Below are 11,196 nucleotides of genomic sequence, written 5' to 3'. Positions count from 1 at the left end.
AATGTGTGTGTGGATGTAAGGTGTACCATGGATAAGGGATAAAAAAACTAATATTGCAATAAAAAGAAGCCTGCATCTTGATTTATGTGCAGAAATATTAAGGCAGTAAACATTTTACAATACAGAACATTGATTCTGCAAACTTTCGAGCAATTTTTTTTTTGTTGTTGTTCAGTAAAATGGCTTCCCCACAGTTTGATTATCAGGGTTGAGTGCATTCGTGCTTTAAATGAATGACTGAAAGACACATATCTGTGAAAAAAAACCCTCACATGTGGCTGTTTTCCATATTTTAACACTGTCAAGATTTACAGTGTCAGAGCAGGAAGGAAATGGTAAAAAATGAAAGATTCTCAGATCCAATGAAGTTTTGTTTTGTTATGTACGTCCGTCCCATGAAGGTCTAATAAATTCTAAGGCCTCCTTTTGCCTGTTTGCTGTTAATAAACTGATAAAAATACAAAATCTAGCTCAAACTGAAGAAAACTACAAATAACAGACTGCATCTCAAACTTTTGATGGTTTATGCAACACTTTTTGGTAATAAATTCCCACCCACAAACAATTGCTACAGGACAAAATATTGAACAACTTATATTTCACTGCAAACGTGGCTATCGATGCACCATAGATGTACACACACAGCAGGTGAAAAATGTAAATGTGTGAAACATTTTTTTGATTGATAATATGATTATTTATGATGATGTGTGTCATTATACTGGCTCCCCCTGAACACCATACTGCCAATATTTGCCACAGAAAGCTGACTAGTGAAGTATTTCAACTATTAAAATGAAAAATTAAAATTTTATTCAATGATAAATTACGGCAATCCTGGGCAAATTGGGGACAACTATAAAAAATACCTTTGATCCTTTCTGGTAAAATATTTGTGATGTTCCTGATCTCTCATTAAATTCTGAAGGTCAGTAATTCCCACCTCATTAATTCATCTATTTATTCTCATATTCGTATTCGGCAACCCCATTAATCCTGTATGTGTCCTCTCATCTAGGTCTGAGAAGGCCACAGCGATCCTTCAATAAGACCGTCTGTTGTGAAAGTTCTGTTGCTGCACTGTACCGTGCCACACTCGTGTGTGTATGTGTGTGTGTTTTGGGGGGTGAGGGGTTACTGAGTTTTAGCCTAAAGGAAGGTGGGACGCCCCTGGAGAAATAAATCAGGAAACGGGGTGGTTCTGTAGGGCCAGAGGGTAAACCGTGGGGTAAGAAGCTAGGTGGGAGTTGAGGGAACAGAAGATTAATCTTGCTAAGACTGTGCATCAGGGCCACCTACGGCGCATATTTTTACATGATGAGCTACGCTCGTGTCACAGTGTGCCATGCACTAAAAACATCCTCCACTGGGGCGGCGAGGTGACAATTAAGGGGAAAATGCTCGCTTTGACAAATCTGCTACATTAGCATTTACATGTGATCTATGGGCATGTAATGTGATACAGTACACTATGCATAGTCTCACATCAGCACAACCCCGAGGTGATAATAAAAATACTGCAGAAAAGCAGTTTTCCAACAGCTTTCTGACAAGTACATAGTAAGACAACCTGCAGATCCACTGCATGGAATAAAGTCCATTATTTATGACAGTTTCGGAAGGCTCATTTTCATATTAGGGTGTTTTCAGCTGCAATTGATGATCCGAACCACCCAAACCCATACCATCCCATTCTGTTCTTTGTATGCCTAATCAAAACCATGGACACCATAATACACCATGTGCATTCTTGTCAGCTGTTTAGGCTCAAATCAGAGTTGTGTAGATTTGCAGTACTGTAAGGACAATTCAGCAGCTGCATTCAAGGTCAGCAATTTAGGTGAAAAACAGAGGTGTATAGTTCTTTAGGAGAATGCAATAGCTACATTCAGGATCGTTCCTTTCTAGACTGCATTCTAGAAGGATCCACACTTGCTATAAAAACCAAATGTCTGCTTTTTTCCTGTTCCTTATTTTTCTTTATAGCATTCTTTTTGCGCTCATTAAACTTTTGTTGTCCCTGTCTTTACTGTATCTTATCGATTGTTTTTCATTTTCTTCCACCTCGAGCCTGCTTTTTGTTGGTTCACTTTGAAGTTGTTTGTTTTAGTTTGATCATTTGAGGACAAAAAAACAAATATATAATGATGACAGAAAAGCAAGCATATTTTATTTCCTAATTGTATTTATCAGACAAACGGATGGTTATTCAATTTTTTATTAAGGTCATAGTCTTGGACAAATAGCCAAATATATCTACATAGGTCATCCATTTGTTAAGCAAATGATATCCCAGCATGCACAGGGTCATGTACTGTATAAAAATGCTGGACCACCTATGGTATATTATGTCTATTATGGATGCAAAAGGAGACCTCAGTGACTTTGAAAGAGGAGTAACGGTTGGTGACACTTTGGTTCAGTGGGAGTTTTTCTAAGTCTAAGATGATGTCACCATGAAATGTAGTCCACTCTCAGAAAGGTACATTTTTGTTCTTCAATTATCAAATTTCCCAAAGTGCCCTGAGAGTACAGTAATGTTCTCTTTTGGGTACAAACTAGTACTTTTTCCAAAGAAAAAAGGTAAAAAAATAATTGTATATTGCTGGCTATAGGTACAATTGCATGCGGTCAAAGAAGTGCCCTTTTTATTTAATCAGAAATCATGAGCCTAGAACTGCATTCAACCCTTAGCCAGTTGAAATATTTCACCATTCACATAATTGGGTTTATGTGCTTAGTGAAACAAGTGGATCGGGAAAGCAGGCCAGTCAGAATTAAATGGAAATTGCAACTGCTTAGGTTCAGTGCAGACTGAGATCAGGAGATCAGCACATAATTTCAGCCAGATAAAATTCCCATAAATCACTCACTTGGAGAGTATTCAGTATATTCACAATATCAGATCTGCACATTACCTCTTTTTTGTGTCTGGTAGTCACATTAGGAAGTTACTTTAACTGACTCAGTTATATCTGATATATGTTTTTCTTTTTACATTTTCAAAGGTTGGCGCAAATTAATTTTGTTTCAATGGTAATTCATTTCTCTGGCTCCAATGGCGTGGCTGAGGTCACATGCTCCAGGGGGGAGGTCACATGACTGCAGCGCTCTCCATACTTGACAGCAGAGGCTGGGATGAGTATGAGCTCGATTGGCCTTTCTGAAATAGAGAGAAAGGGGAGGGATGTATTTTAAAGATGCGCACACACAGCTTCATAGCAGATTCAAGCTGAACTGCGAAAAGATGATCTCATTGTTCAGAGTGCTGCTTTCGTAGATCCATCAACAGTACTTTCACAAGGGCCTCATTTTAATCAGCGCTGATTCGGTGTATAGTTTTCTGTGTTGTTACAAATATTAATAATGTGTGGTTCAGCCCTTATGATGATTTAAAAGAAAACAAGCCCACATACTGCACACTACCTACAATATAAATGAATGCTTCAGATAAATATGTATACATTCAGTGAGCACTTTGTTAGGTATTTATTAGACCTATTTTTTTATACTTAATCAGTCTTCTGCTACTGTAGCCCATCCACTTAGGTATGAAGTGTTGTGTGTTAAGAAATGCTCTTCTGCATACCTCTGCTGTAATGTGTGGTTATTTGTGTTACTGTCACTTTCCTGTCAGCTTAGACCAGTCTGGCCCTTCTCCTCTCACCTTTCTACCCACAGAACTGCGGCTCACTGGATGTTTTTTGTTTTTCACACCATTCTCTGCAAATTCTAAAGACTGTTGTGCGGTGCATGAGATTGACAATTTCTAGCATACTCAAACTCCTCTGTCTGGCACCAAAAATCATTCCATGGTCAAAGTCACTTGGATCATATTTTTCCCCATTCTAATGGTTGATGTGGACATCTAACTGGAGCTCCTGACCTGTATCTGCATGGTTTTATGCATTGCACTGCTGCCACATGATTGGCTGATTAGATACTCACATGAATAAGTAGATGTACAGATGTTCCTAATAAAGTGAGCAATGAGTGTACACAGCATTGTTTTGCATTGGGTAAAAATAAATGCCTTTTCATTTTCTTTAGCAATATTATGAACTGAAATAAAAAACTGGATAAAAATAACAATAATGAACCTCAATAAAGGTTGAATCACTGCAGTATTGGATGCAATACATTATGGTTAGATTCAAATGTCCCATGGTGTTGTAAAATGGTGCTCATACTGTTTCTGTTCCTATTAAAAGAAAGAATATGTCATGCTAAGGTCTTAGCAGGCTTAGTACAGTTAAGTACTGTACTACCACTACGTTCAATTATCAAGTCAAAATGGGTGATAAATATTGTTCAGTGCATTGGGCGGGTGCTATGACTTCTCTTTTGTGAAACGAAGGCGTTTTTCTTGGCTTCAATATGAAACAGTGCATGCCAACACACAAATGTCATCTTCATCAATCATACAGAAGAAACTGTGCAACCATGGTGATCAGTGTTTAATTGTTAATTAGTATGATAATAGATTCATTTTAGGTGAGTAAAAAAAGAGCAAATTGCTTTTCATTAAGCCAGCACCGTGCTAGGTTGAAAGGATGAGACTCGAGTTGAGGGAGATATAAATAGAAGATATTTAAGGGAATGTGTTGATGCATCATGAGGTGGTCCTACAGTGCTTGAGTCAGAAAATGGAAGATTTCCCATTTCAGAAAAGTGCTAAGTCACAGGGATTGACAGCCAGAGACATGGAAATAATTTCAGCTGCTGGGGCGGGTACACAGAATTTATTCATTTCTTACACTGCAAAAGTACAGTAAACTGCCTGCTAAGAGGGCTAAGAGAAATTGTTATCATTCTTAAGGCAGTAAGTAATTTAACTGAAGGTTGGAATGAATTTGTGTGTGTGTGTGTGTGTGTGTGTGTGTGCGTTGATGCGTCGATACCACCCTGTGTACAGACAGACAGACAGACAGACAGCTAGATAGATAGATAGATAGATAGATCGATAGATCAATAGATCGATAGATAGAAAGCTCAACAGTGACCTTGAAATTAATATACTCAAAGGCATGAGAAATGTATGGTATTTGGTAAATGATTTTTTTTTAAATTGCTATACTTAAAATGGACATGACTTGTATTTTGAGAATATGATTATCACTGTGCTCTTGAATGCTCTCACTCACCTTTCCCCTTCTCCAGTAGTCATGCCAGTTTTTATTCACCACCACTAGTTAATGTCCACAGGGAAAACATAATGGCACCCCTGACATTTAAATACACACTTTGTTATTTACAGAAAGCTCAGCTTTTTACAAGGTATTCGTTCAAAAGATCACAAGTAATAAACGGGCAGGAATCTTTAACACTCCGGTGGTTTTAACAAAGGGCAGTGGAGGCAATTTGCTAAAAGGGCAGGAGAGGTCTTAACAACATGCACGAGGCAGGATTGAATACACCTATCAGCTCGGACGCCTTTGGAGATGCAACAACTCATAAGCTAGCGTAGACACACCCAGGGACACGGTAAGCAGAGGGGTGTGGAGAAACAACAAATCCAGGGCTCCAGACTGACATGGGCCCTCAAATCAAATATGAACAAGGGGTGGGGGGGCCCAATGTGAAATCTTTTCATGTGCTCCAAAATCCCTGGCGGCACCTCTGGATGTACCACCCCTAGAGAGTTTTAACCCATTTGGAATACAGAAGAATCACAAAGCTTGTGAAAGAATAAATATCTAGCTACTTACTAAATATAATCAGCTGCAACAATCATGAGGCTGGAATACATCCTGGACAAGTCACCAATCCATCACAGGACACACATTCATACCAACAGTATTTAACAACATACAACTCCAAATATTGTTTGAGATCCAATCAGTGTTTGCCCTTAACTTTGTAAAAAAAAAAATGTTCCTCTCTCAGTTAAAAAAACTTGTTGAAATGAGGTTGTGAAGTTTGTGTTGACTTGCAAATCAAGAGTAAAGGACAGGAGTTGATCGAATACAGGCAATTGTTTGTCCGCCAAACTTGTATTCTTCTTATGATCTATTAGCCGGTCGTCTCCAAACAAAGCATGTCCTAAATTCAGTCTTGGAGGTGGGCGGGAGTAGTGTCTACATTAGATAAACCAACCATTGAAATGCCATTATACTGACAGAGAACTGGATGGTGAGTTATGCAAATAGCTTGTGTGATTAAGTCCTAAATGCATCATCCATCACCCGGGTGAGAAACACAACATTAGAACATAAGAATATATGATGATGAGAGCAAGCCATTCAGCACATCAAGGCCCATCCTTCGCCCGTGGAAAGTCAAGTGCCTCCGCTGTTCGGGAAAAAGACATGAGAGGCTGAATTCCTAACACATATCTTTGTGTTTGTTTTATAGTACGTGCAGCTTGAAATTGAGCATTAATGCTATTCAAAATAAATATCTGAATATAACATGACTAAAAATTGCATCAGGTATTTCCATTTTCAGTTCATCATCAGTGGTATGGTAGATTATGAATACGTTTCAAGATGGCAGACACTTTGAAAGGACAGTTTTGTTTGATGAATAAATGCAATACAAACCATGGAGGAAAAATCACCATATCCCATATTGTGCTGAAAGTGATACAGCATAAATCACTGGCGAAAGGAAAGGCACAACAAACAACCAGCTTTCATTTAGTGGGCACAAATTCTTACTGATGTCTGTTATGAATTATGTACACAATATGCACATCCATCCCCCTGCCTTATATCACCTCTCCGTTCTGATGCATTTGTAGTCGCGTGGAATTCCATTGGTCCTGAGAATCTGCAGAATGGCTCAACTGATATTTTAGATAAAAACAGAAAAAGAGACTGCTACGCATATTATTACTACTACTCAGGGCGGAGCAAAGTTGTCATACATAGGGATGCATCATGAGAAATGGAGTGTCATGTTTCAAAGAAAAATTTTCGCATTTTAAAGTTAGATATATATACTGTATATTAATGGATTTTTGTTTTTAAATGCAAACGATACATAATGTTACTTGTCAACATTCAATAAATAATGTTTTTCATGAATTAGGTGTCTATGTTTGGGTGCTTAGGGGGTACAGTCTTACTACTGCTACTACTACTGCTACTACTACTACTACTACTATTGCTACTACTGCTACTACTACTGCTGCTACACTACTGCTACTACTACTGCTACAACTACTACTACTACTGCTACAACTGCTGCTACTACTACTACTACTACTACTACTACTAGTAGTACTAGTACTGCTACTGCTACTACTACTACTACTACTACTACTGGTGCTACTACTCTACTACTACTACTGGTGCTACTACTCTACTACTACTACTACTACTACTAATAATAATAATAATAAAAATAATAATAATAATAATAATAATAATAATAATAATAACATCTTTTTTTCATGATTGAAATAAATATAGATTTCTGTTAAGAACCGATACACTCCTGCTCCGTGATGTGGGTCTGGGTCCGGAGGAAATGGAGAAAGGGAGAGGGAGAAGGTGGAACACGGCTCTGTGTCCGTGCGCGCTTCCCCGCTCTCCGCTGAAGAGCGAACGGTGCCTGGGCAGGGCTCTCAGAGCCAGAGATAAGGTCCTGTCTGACAGCCGAACACAGAAACACATCCCCGGCACCGCTGGGAACCCTCCCTGCGGGGGACCACGTTATCAGCCACACCGCTGGAGCTCCGTCTCAATCCCGCCGCCAGGCTCCAGGAAATAAACAGATCAGATTGAGGCTTGTGACATCACCTTTTTATAAACTTCATCCCCACTTTACTGAGATATAGTAAACTGCTTAAATAAACCAGGTGTAAACCCAAATACAACTTATCATCACTAGAAAAAATCAAGAGATTAAGAGCTCACTTCTGCAATTTGGCTTGGGGGAAACCGTATATATTTTTCTCTGAATTGAAAAATAGGTGGTGTGCTGAATAGCATGAGAGGTGACAATTGCTGCTGTTGTCATGTGTTGCAGTCTTTTTTTTTTTTTTTATTCCACTGGAAATAAGTATAAGCAGACAATTCCCCATTACTCAATCTGTAACCTTCTAATGCTTTCCCAATCAGAGTAAAGATGAATAAAATGCAGGGAGAGGGGAGTTTATCCACTGTTCTTTTTAAACATAAAAAAAGGATATGACTAAATGCATCCCAAAATATAACAAGCAAACAGGAAACATTTTTTGAGTTTCATTGGCTAAGGAAAGGTTAACACACACTTTCTTCGTAACCTCCCATATTGGATAACAAAGTATATTTTCAATCTTTATTAATGTCAACTGCTCTGTGACAGTGACCGTGACTGCTAAATAAAATATAGATTTACTAATGCTCTTATAAAATCTTTTTAAACATTTATGAGACTATGGGCTATTGCATACGGGCATACATCATATATTTTATATGATGCATGAGTTTATGATCAATGGGCTCCAGATCTTCTCTTAATAAATGCTCTCTATCTGCCCATTATATATCAAATCCATGTAGCTAGTGATAATTAATTTAATGCCTTTTCACAGAAAAAAATGTTAATGGTTACTCAGAAATGTATCGTTTCACTTCACTGAATCGAAAAAGGCAAAAAAATATTATTTTTTTAAATGAAAAAGCAGAATATTTCATATTTCAAATGTTCAAAGTGTTCCTTGTCATGTGCCATGCGAACCAAAGCGAAATCGAGGACTAATCCCAGAAATATCCGGGAAGGTTCTTTACATGGAACGGAAAAGCAGGAGGCAATGGTTTGAGACCTGGGGGTGGTGGGAAAACACGGAATCTAAGCGACTGGACATCAGGCTGTCAGGACACAAGCAATAATCTACACATGGAGTCTCCAGCAGGCTAAGGATATACAGTGAGCTCTGAATGTGTGACAAGCCACAGCATGGTCAAGACTGAGCAGCTTGGCTAAAATATGCATTTTAATGTCCTTTTTTAAAACACATTTTTTTATCTGGCTCTGCCATATGCCTCTGGTCACATACCATCCTTATCAATCCAAGCTTCCCAGCCTCCTTGTCTGCCCAAGGGAGTCGATGATCTTTTCAGTAAATTTAGTCTGACTTGACTTTCGAGGCCGAGGCATACTCATCGCTCTCAGGCAGGGCCGAGTGAGGGAACGGGGGGGGGGGGGGTACAGTGTGTGAAAAGCAGCCTGGACACAGCTGTGCAGAGCTCTGGCAGGTGTGTGTTAGCGTCAGTGTCTTTAAGGCCTTCTCCACCAGCCCTTTGACCTTGCTGGGACCCCTCCTCTAGGCCTGCAGCTGTGAAGTCCTGCATGGGCATCACATCCCACCCTGAGAACTGAAGGACCTTCACCGCCTTAATAAAGGGCCCCCAGGACCATTGATTTCTGTGCTGATTAGATCTCCTGATGGGGACCTTTTTAAGAGATATCAGCATTGGGACTCACACCACACTCATAGGCAAAGCTATAGTAAAGAGTGCTATTAATAATAATAATAATAATAATAATAATAATAATAATAATAATAATAATAATAATAACTTTTTAAGAGTAATTGAAATGTGTTTATGTGCATATATACAATTAACTTTTTTAGGCACACGTTTGTTTGGTCTTTTTAATACATTGGATATTTTAATTAACTTACTTCATAGCTAATTATGCAATTGATGAATGATTGCATTATTGTGCTTTTTACCTTTTTTCATTCAAAAATATCACAGGAAAGCAATTTGTGAGCAAGGATTGAAAGTCATTGATGATAGATAAAGAGTGAATTTAACCAATTGAATATTTTTAAAGTATTCATACCCCATCATCATAAAATGTAAGGTATTATAATTTTGCTTGGGAGAAATTAACTCTGACTATCCCAAATACTGTGGTTGTGTGAAATTTCAAAATTCCCATTGGCAAGCTACTAATCCTTTTGCATACATGGATGTAGAGTGTTTTCTTATCTATTTATGACACAAAAGACACACTGAAACCCAAAATTACAACAAGAGAGTCAATTACACTTTGCCCTCATTATCAGAATGTTCCAGAGAAAAGAATTTGCATGGTGAAATAAGGTTAATCTTGTAAAAAGAAATAACTCTAACAATGTTTAATGGGGTCCAGAACCTCAAGAGGCTTGAATAATTATAGATTATTTTGGTGTCCAAAGAATCCAGTTGAGAAACATTGGGAGAATGTCCATTGTTTTTTTAGAATTTCTCTGGAGGAATTATCATTGTTGCAAGTTTCACCGGTGTATACTTCTACAAAAGAACTTGTACATAATTTGATTATCTACATTTTGTATAGAAACTTTTGCATGTTCAATACGCATGTGGAGTCTGTTGTGCATCAGACGTTTTAAGACCAAAAAAAAAATTCCAGATGCCTACATCTAAATAGCCAACTTCTCTTGTAGGAATTCCAAGGAAAACATTGTTGACAACACAATAGAGTTGACAATGCATTTTTGGGGACGTGACCCCATTTTTTTTATCGCTGAGTATCTAAAAACATTCTCTAAATATTTCATTATTATTCAGTATGCTTATAAATAAGGAGCCAACTTGCTTTTGAATAATAATTAGCATGTGAAATTATGGAATGTGTTTGACTTGTTGATGGGGGTTGGGTGTTTGACAACTTAAATCAATGGAACTCAATGAATATATTAGTATACAAGATGGTATTATTGTGATCATTGTACTTATTTGTTATGATCTTCTCGACCTGTTGCTGTCTGAGGATAGCTGCAAGCAGAGGGAGTTTGGGACAGAGAGTTAGAGGAGGGTGACAGGCGGGTGGGGGAAATCCTTTTTTTCAGGATACAAAGTATTGTATAGTTTAGTAAGGAAAAGGGCAGTATTTTACACCTCATAAGACCCATAATATCATTTAGCTTCCATGTGACCTTTTGGAGTCTCCAAATGTTATTTTTGGAAAACTGCCTAGACATAGATTAGAAAAAACTACGCAGAATGCTCAATTCTAGTGATATTGTCCTCATATTTGAAAGGGGATTTGTCCAGTCAAACTTGACTAAACGCATCAACCACAGCTAAAATAATCTGTATTCACTTTGTTTTAGTAATATCTGGGGTAATTCTAACCCCCATAGGGTTACCTAGGGGCGACATGGCTCAGGCAGTAAGAGCAGTCCTCTGGTAGTCGGAGGGTTGCCGGTTCGATCCCCCGCCTGGGCTGTGTCAAAGTGTCCCTGAGCAAGAC

This window comes from Conger conger, chromosome 11 (assembly GCF_963514075.1).
Source record: "Conger conger chromosome 11, fConCon1.1, whole genome shotgun sequence".
Lineage (NCBI taxonomy): Eukaryota > Metazoa > Chordata > Actinopteri > Anguilliformes > Congridae > Conger > Conger conger.
Note: the sequence above shows the minus strand (reverse complement) of the source record.